General features: G+C 42.5%; 1 protein-coding gene across 1 annotated transcript in view; it reads left to right on the plus strand.

Moving 5' to 3' along the window:
* LOC119657480 overlaps positions 1–9,498 on the plus strand; it is a 589,953-nt gene that overhangs the window by 321,339 nt on the left and 259,116 nt on the right. The window contains exon 3 of the mRNA XM_038064400.1: positions 2,049–2,094. The gene's annotated coding sequence lies outside the window, so the exon portion shown is untranslated. The remainder of the gene's footprint in view (positions 1–2,048; positions 2,095–9,498) is intronic.

Here is a 9,498-nt window from a genome sequence, read left to right on the forward strand (position 1 = left end):
AGCGGCATTGTTAGTAAGGCAAGCATTGCTTTCCTAACATAATTAGGGAAAAAAAAGTGACTAGAAATGGCTCAAATTATTGTTGTCTTCCATGGCACCCGAACGAATTTTCAATCGCGATTAATGTGAACTACAGCCAAGAGCAATCAAATCACACAAAATGTGCCAGATTGACCGAAATTGCCAAATTATTTGACCCAATCGGTTGGTTATAACCATGCAATATTTGGGAAGACCACAACCCAAAAACTTTGGTTGACAAAATGCGATTGGGATGATCTCTTAGAAGAGGAGACTATTAAGGACTGCTCCTTGTACAGAATCAGCTCCCATCCCTTCATAATGTACGAATTCGGTGTCCTGCAATCCGCTTTCAAAAGCCTATGCAGCGGCTATATACATCAGAGTAATTACTCCCTCATTAGTAAGTTATCGAAGTCGAAGGTAGCCCCATCAAAACACAATCCATACCCCGGTTATAACTATGTGGCCCAGTTCTATTAGTGAAACTTATGGCCCAAGTAATGAAAGCGCATGGAGTGACCAGTGCAGAGTACCAGAATATTGTTGGATTGACTCGACAGTCGTATTGGCCTGGATGCGAGGCGGAGGCGAGGTGGAAGGCTAACCTTGCAAACTGTGTGAGCATGATTCAACAAGAAAGCTCTGTTGAAAATTGGAACCATGTCGCAACGAAGGAAAATCCGACCGACCTCGCTACGAGGGAGGTAAATCCTGCAGAACTACTGACAGTTTTATCAAAAATCTGGACTCGTCCAGGGCAAAGGCTACTACTTCTCTTATAGTCCACGGACTGCACTTTTTGGGTTAAACACAGGACAGAGGCAACTCATCAGATGCTGCCTCACCTCTGCCATACCTCTGCCCTGCGGTCCGTCATCAAGTGGATACGGACTCAGGACTCCCAGCATCCTCAACAAAAAATATTGACAGCTCTTCTTTGGTGACACGGACTGAATAGACCCTAAAATATCCCGTGGCCAAAGTCAATAACACTACTACACTGAGCCAGATATCTACAGCCGCCATTCAAGTTTGAAGAAATTATAAAGAGTGCTCCCATATTGCTTATGGTTTATACATAATTCTAGAAATCCCACGTTTAAACGCAGCAGCTTCCTCATGACACAAGAGCTAGAGAATGCGCACGACAGGTACAACAATATACATTTGACGAAGAACTAGATCAACTTCGATAATCCAAGCCAATATCTTCTTTTAGCCCTTTGCAGCCACTTGTACCTTGCAACGATACTGAGGGTATCCTCAGGGCCGGCGGGAAAATATATCATGCATTGATGGGAGAAGAAATTAAGCATCCCGCGATCCTAGAAAACGCACCATTGGCAATACTAACTCAAGGAGCTCAGTTTGGAGATTCATTTCTCGCGGGGGGAAGTGCCGAATAATCTACAGCAGTTGTGATAACAATTTTTTGGGTGCTAACAAACAGGTGCAGAAGGAATATAGCGAAGCACTACTACACTAGAGTGGCGGACTCCTGGAAGGCGGTGCGAAATCGATGAAGTATCATATCTACGAAACGATTGGGTGACAACTTTTAAATGTAGAAAAATTTGACACACCGTAAGCGCAAATAGAGGCTTCCTTGAATTTACGGCCACTGATGGGTCAACATGAAGCATACCAATCAAAAGGAATCATATGTAGCATATTAATATTTCAAAATCTAGTCGCTAATTTTATGGAGCTTCTATTTTTGAATAACTTTAATCAAATTTTTTTCTTATCCTATAAGTTACTGTTCCACACAATGTAGATTGATAACTGGATAATGCTCTCAATTATTCATTTCCTTTTAAGTTTGTGCTCCTATATGAGTATGGTAATACCTTCCTTCTTGGAAAGGACCATTCTTTCCATGGATTTCTTTGTGCGGGTTGTAGCCCCAGTAATGCGAAAAAGAGCCCTTTCTGCTGAGGCACTGATCTATTATAAGTAACATTAATCTAAATAGGAACATATGTTATAATCTTTAATTGATTTGTTTTTTTATCTGATTTCAGGAAAGCTTGGTAACGGAGAAGGAAATTAATGTAGTAGCTGCAATCGGTAAGTATTACATCAGATTATTGTTTCTGCTACAATTTTTCGATAAGGATTCATAGGGTGAATCAAAGATGGCATGGGCCATTCTAATGCAAGGTTAGACCATACCCCATATGCGAAGGGATCAGAAAAACGATTATAGCTATTAAGAGTCATGAATAATTATGAAAATAATAGTCAAAAGTCCAATTCACATCTACCATTGAAATGGATTAGGGTACTTTACTTTTGAACTACTCTTATAAGAGTGCACTTGGAGGCAATGTTGTCCGCATTGAGTTCATCTAGAAAGATCACCCTGATTTTACGCAAGTAACCACTTAGAACTGAGTCGACTGATGTTGGGCATCCAGCCTCAAAGTACATACCGCCGTGACACAAGTGAGGTTTGGACCGTGACCTTTTGTTACGGCAGACTTGTGCTCTAATCACTAAGCTATTTGACATTTCGCATACGAGCGCACTGGTGATTGAAGTCCTGCTTGGAAAGCGAAAGCAGCTGGTTTGCTAATCAGCATTCGGTAGCCGGAACGTAGAGCTCAACCTGAAAAAGGAAAACGCTAGAGTTTACTAATTGTTGGTGGTGATTTGGCGACCCATAGCAGCCTGCATTTCCTTCACTGGCTCTAATTCTTAGACAATCGTTTTTCATTCGATCTAAGATCGGAAAATATTTATTTAACCTCCCAACGCTCCGTTGAGTTGCCTTTATCATAAGAGCACTAACCAAAGGCACATTTAAGTCTGGTATTGGTAGGTGAAGTTAACTAGGTAGGCTTTGAAAACTATTTTAATTAATAATTATTGTTATTCCAAGTGTCCGGATAGCAGAAGTGGTTAAAGCAAATGACTGTCGTAAAGAAGGTCGCGGTTCAAATATCACCCCGTGACAGTGGAATTTGAAATATGATTTGACGTCGCATACTAGTCGAATACTAGCACTAAGTGCCAAGCATTTAGGCCCGGACGATGCTACCTACTTAAAAACTACAGGGGCGCCTGTGGCTGTGGCCGGTGGTAGGTCAATGGGAGAATCCGTCGAGAACTCCCCGCAACATCGAGCACTGTGTGAGCGTCCCAGGACATCAAGGGAGGCCGTGAGTGAGTTAAGTACAATACCTATAGCTAGCTTCGCTTAGGATTTAAAGATCGATCCTTCAAGTTAAGTGGAGTCAGTCCACAGTCTACCTTGCAGACTGCCGCATGCAAGGGACTCGCCTGCTCTTTGCTGGAAAAATAAGCGCGTAGCGAGTCGACTTGGCGATGATGTTGTGCCGCCACGTCAAACACGCACCTACCTCCGATGTCACGACGCAGGTTCATCCGCTCCACGGAAGAATTTGGATGATGCATACGGAATTTGCACATAGTAGTCCGTATCCGCCGCTGGACGTTTTCCAGATCCTGACCTTTGCGGATGACTTGGATTCGACACTTGTTTAATCCAAACTCCATCCGAATATCACGGCTGAACATGTCTATTATTCGCAACAGACTTCTAAGATGGTTGTCAGTACCAGCATACAGCTTGATGTCATCTAGGTACATCAAGTGTGTCAGTTCGCACTTAGCACGTAGGCCATATTTTATTGCAAAACCATGCTCTCTAGCATCATTCAGTAGCCATGAAAGGGGGTTCAGTGCCATACAAAACCAAAGAGGACTCAATGAATCCCCCTGGAAGATGCCCCTCTCTGAGGTTTTAGCACCCTCAGATGTACGCACCGATAAGGTGGTATGCCACCCTTCCATGACTGTCGCCAAAAACTTTATTAGTTTCGGATCAATGCGATACAGATGTAGGATGTCGATTAGCCAGGTATGCGGAACGCTATCAAAAGCCTTGGCATAATCGATATAGCAACTGAAGAGGTTTCTTTGGCCTCTAGTTGCTTGTCCTACAACTACCGAGTCGATAATGAGTTGCTCTTTGCAACCCCTTGACCCAACTCGGCAGCCCTTCTACTCCTCGGACAGAATGTTGTTGGTCTCGAGGTGCGCGTTGACCCTTCCACTAATAATGGACGTTATGAATTTGTAGAGGGTTGATAAGCAAGTGATCGGTCTTATGTCTGCGGGGTCCTGCACCGTGTCCTTCTTAGGGATAAGGTAGATAATCCCCGCAGTGAGGAAAGATGAAAATTCCTCCGGCCGACTCATGACCTCATTTATACTGCGTGCCAACCGACTGTGTACGCTGGTAAATTTCTTATACCAGAAATTCTGAACCCGATCCAGACCTGGGCCCCTCCAGTTCTTCGAGCTATTCATGTCGAACTTCCTCTTCGGTAACATCCGCAAAATTCATGCCAGACGTATTGGCATGGCGGGTGCCTTCTGCGGTGGTCCACTCAGCATGCTGGGCGGGTAACCCCCAAAGTCCACCTCAATACTCTTTCGCTTCCGTCACCCAAAACTATACTGTCTGGATGCTCTGTTGGGATTCGTTGAGAGATCTGAAAAAGCTTCGCTGGTTCCTCGCATATGTTGCATTCTGGACAGCCATACCATCTTAACCGACTACATATGACAGAAAGTTTCTGCTGGGGATGGAATAGTTCCGGTAAACCATCTGCACTTTATTTCTCACCCGTCTGCTGACGTTGCCAGTGCTGATCTGAATAAGTCTAACAATGTCCTACCTTAGTGAGTCCTCCGGACGTCCAGACGAATTTTTCATGGTGGATCTCTTCGGTCACTCAAACCAATAAGATGAAAGCGAATCTTCTAACCGTGATTATAGTTGAAGCAGCCGAGATGCAATCTCATCATTGATTTCAGATAGAATTCCCGGAGTTGCTGGAGATGTATAGGATCCATATCCGAGAATTCTATACACGCTGTTTGGAATTCGTCCCGAACCTGGACGGTGGAGAAGAGTGCTTCGGCGAGTACTGGAACTGTTGCCTGCAGTGCGGCGTGGTGTTGTTGATGCCGCCGCCTCTGCCCCCATCAACTCTCGGTCACCAGTTTCCCCGATGACCTCAAGTGGAACACGTTCCCTGATGGTGGCCGGGATTGTGTCGCTACAGGTAATAAACCGGTACTGGTCTGCGACTCGCTGCGCAGTCACGTGCGTGAATTACGGGAAGCACTCGACGCCAGTGGCTCATAGTTCACCTTCTTCTCCACATATTTCCGTTCGATGTTCCTGTTATGGAATATAACAACATCAATGATATGCGCAGAATGACCCATCTTGTCAACTAACAGTACGTCAGGCTTGTTATGTAGAGATTATCCTGTCCTCAACTCTTCATTTAATAATTACTACCATACCGACAGGTCCCCATGTTGGGATCCTAAGAAAACCTTGAATGTCTTGATTTTCTGGCTGGACAGTACAGCCCTCTCTTCCGGATATTCTTAGATATCCCACTGTTTCTCAGCCCCTCTCTCTAGAAGAGGTAACTGCTGCTTTGCTTAGTCACAAGCATGCCTCCGCCCCTGGTACAGATAATATCACTTATCAGCATGTACACTGGTTGGCGGTGGAAACATTCTCTGCGCTGCTACAGGGGCTTAACCTCATCTGGTGCAAGTTGAGTCCTCCTGAGGACTGGTCTACTATTCGGGTGGTACCCATCACAAAAACACTTAAAGACCTAGAAACTTTGATGAGTTATCGCCCTACTGCTTTCATTAATGTGTTTGCCAAACTGTATAATTCTATGATTAAGGTTCGTATTAATAATTTCGTTGATGAACACAAAGTCACGCGGCTAATTGTTATGCCTCGGCTGCTTGCATCAATGTTTTATTGGTGTCAAGGATAATGTCCAATCGACGGCTATAACTAGGGCTGGACAGCGTTAAAGTTGCAAATGGCATTCCCCAAGCATGCGTTTTAAGTTCAATATTGTTTAGATATTAAACAACATTGGACTTAAAATGCATCCTTGGGGAATGCATACAATATCCCTGTATAGCATCCCTGTATAGCAATTTCCTCATTTGGCTACTGGAGACGATTGGTTGTCGACTTGCAAATGCAAAGCCTATCAATCAACATAACCAGATCCCCTGTCAATATCCTTCAACAGAAGCAGGGTAACACCCTTGCTCATTAAAATTAATTATTTTACCCTTGGCCAGTTCAATGTCAAATCCATCACCTTTTTAGATAACGGAAATAACGGAGACGTGTTCGGTCAGAGACCACTTGAACTTCATTATTCCTAAAACCGAAAAGGCAGGCAGGCAGGTTTATGAATTTCTCAACTGGGTTTCCTTGGGATCTCACACTCGGTAAGGCTATCAATCTCTATAGATCTATGGTAAAGCCCATTATAGAGTATGCCGCTACGTACGCCAAAATATTTTGAAAGGAAGCTCAATTCAATATCTATTTGTATCCTGATAAGACGCTTGGGGTTGACCAAAGCGACCCCATTGCACCAGCTTTTTTCTTTAGTCAACTCTTCGTTTCAGAAGATCCCTCCTGGCAGCGAAAGAACTTCTTAAATTAAAGGAAAGAAATCCCAAAACCTATAATTTGGTGGTTCAGAACCCGGATGCTGAAAATGGTCTCTCCTCGATCTATAAGTCGTTCCGGAGCTTGTTTCACACTGTTATTCCCAATATTATTCCCTCAACCTCTAATAAGATTTAAGTTATCCTGACGTATGATTCGGGGGCACTTGTGACAGAGCCCAAGTGGCGGCTGCGGTGGGGTCTCAAAGCAAGGGGTTTTTGTTGTCCTGGCGTCTGATGCTGCATTCATGCGTGGTGAGTCCGCCTGTGTGGTGGTGCAGGAAATCAAGGAGAAGGTTGCTGTCATTACCGACTCACCCTATACTTGTCAATTACTCAAATAAATTACAATATCGCATCACCTAGGGGGCAAAATGCATGTCCTCGTTTCTGACCCCCTTTTAAACCCATTAAATGAAGTTGTGCAAGGAGAGGTCCGTAAGGCTCTGAGTTCTGGTCCTACAAATTTAGTCGAACCCTCTTCTGTAGATGTTCTGAAGACAATTCAGGGACACTCCTATAGAGAGTGGGAGAATGACTGATAATAGCCTGTATCAAAGGACGATTTTTCTCTAATAGTCATACTGGTTTACCCGTAATTGAAACGAACTCTACGCATACGCGTACAGCTTCCGATGAAAAATTACTGAATCATCTTCAAACCAATCACACACTTGCATGGTTAAAGAAACTAACAAACACATAATCTTCGAATGTAAAGACTAGGCCCGGTTAAGTTTAACCTTCAACAAACCTTTATGATTAGAGAAACGCTTGTATGATTGACGACCTTTTATATTTCTTTAAGGAAGCTAGAGCCAGATTATAATACATATAGTCTCAGTTTCTTCGCGACACGCCACTTCCTGCCATCTCCGTTCTTGTTTCTTGCATTGATCTATCATTACCCCTCGGCGCTTCAATAGTTCGCAATAGTTAATAGAGTCTCGGAGAAGTACCTAATCCACACGGTGTCAGCTACCTTTAAACTACCGAGCAGCCACTATGTGTTTGTGCGCCAAGTTGCTACTGGTCTGGGCTGGGAGGCATTCGGATGGAGGATGCAAACAACCTTTTAGTTCACTCATGGGAATATTCAATCTTGGTTTTCCGGATCAACCACCCTCGATTCGACAATTGTATCCTATTTTTGCCGGACCCCATCTTTTGTTATACTAAAACTTATAATGCATCCTGGTTATCATCATCAACTACGATAACGACTAAAAAACATTAACATTCATCACCGCGTGAATTAATTTTTTCAACTTAAGTGTCGTCAACTCAATAACAACTAAACATTCATTAATGGCTAATACCTGTTCAGCTTGCCATACGAGGCCAGTCTGTTCGGGCAGGCTTTGACACTTATGTGTTTGTAAATGGCTAATTAAAAAAAGTATCAGACTTAATAAGTTTGTCTTTGGCAATTTTTGGCTCTAGCCGATAGTGTGTTTCTGGCAACATAGGCTAAGTGTCTGTCATCAGCCCTGTTGGTGTACTTCGTGGGTAATACCAGGTCCTGTTTTGTCTATTAGCCTCCTGGGCCCCAGGGGACAAAAAGACAACATCAACAGAGGAACGGCTCCGAGGCTTTCGAAATGATTGGGGAAAATCCCACAGGACTTCGTTGACAACAAACTATGCTATGATAAAAAACTCCGCAGAATGTGGTCAGATATTTCTATATATTTAAAAAACTCGGCTGTTCGGATAAGAAGGGGATGATACTGAGTAATTTTAATGGGCCGAAATCCAGAGCCAGAATGTTCCTCGAATGTACCCACATATAGGGAGCTGTTTACAATATTTTCATGCCTTTTATTTAGGTTCTTGTAGAAACTTGATAGAAACCTTGACCTAGTTTCAAAAAATCACCGAACTTTGATCATAAGTTTCATTTCTAGAAGGAAAGCTCGAACTACAAAATATTCAAAATTGACATTTCAGATATTCTAACCCAAGGCCAATCGTGGGGTTGCTCTCATGTCCAATTTACGGATATCCAAACCATTTATTCCAAATTTAACCGCACGTCAAATACAATAATCCGAATCCGGAGCAATTATCAAAGGTTAGTTCAAATCTAACCATAAAACACGTTATCTGCTATTAACCAATTCCACTGGACACCATTGAACAGCAAACAAATTGGTTGTTATTCTTCAGATTATTTGAACAATTTTCAACGTCCCAGCGGCAATCAGAGCAATTTATTCCACCATATTCTGGTAACTATTTTTTCTCCTCATTCAACGAAAAACTGCCATGACGCTTTCCATCGTAATTTCCGAAAAACGTAGAGCATTTCATATTAGAGCTGAAATCCATCAGATAACTAAATAACGAATAATTGAATGGAATACTGAATAGACTGCGGAATCAATGGCTCGGTTATTTGGAAAAGCAAAGGATTCATAGTCACAGATAATGGAGTGAGTGCATATGAAAATGTGACAAAACTCATTAAAGATATCTCCGGGTGATAACCTCGTATAGCCGAAATTGAGCTACTTACCACCTTTCACTGGTTGAGCTCTGGGGTTTGAAAATGTTGTGGAATTATTCGTTTGAATTGTATAATAATTTTAGATCGGATAAGGGTGGGATTGGAATTTTAATTGGTTTTTTGCTAATATATATTAATTGTGTAGATAAAGATATTTTCATATTTTATTTTTGAATAAGTTAGGTGGGGTTCATGATGGAGCTTGACAAGTGGTGCAAAATAATAGAATATGAATATACAGGGTGCGGCAGCATAACTTCTTTTTTTCAAAACTCAATAAAAACTATTGTATGCATCGGAAAAGATTTATTTATTTTTTATAATGTTTTTATTTACATTGTTTTGAAGATCAAATCTGTTAGAGGACGTCCCCCATACATTGCGTAAACCGATTTCTGGCGTTTGTCATGACTCGGGAGAGCGTG

The sequence above is a fragment of the Hermetia illucens genome, chromosome 5, assembly GCF_905115235.1.
Source record: "Hermetia illucens chromosome 5, iHerIll2.2.curated.20191125, whole genome shotgun sequence".
NCBI lineage: Eukaryota > Metazoa > Arthropoda > Insecta > Diptera > Stratiomyidae > Hermetia > Hermetia illucens.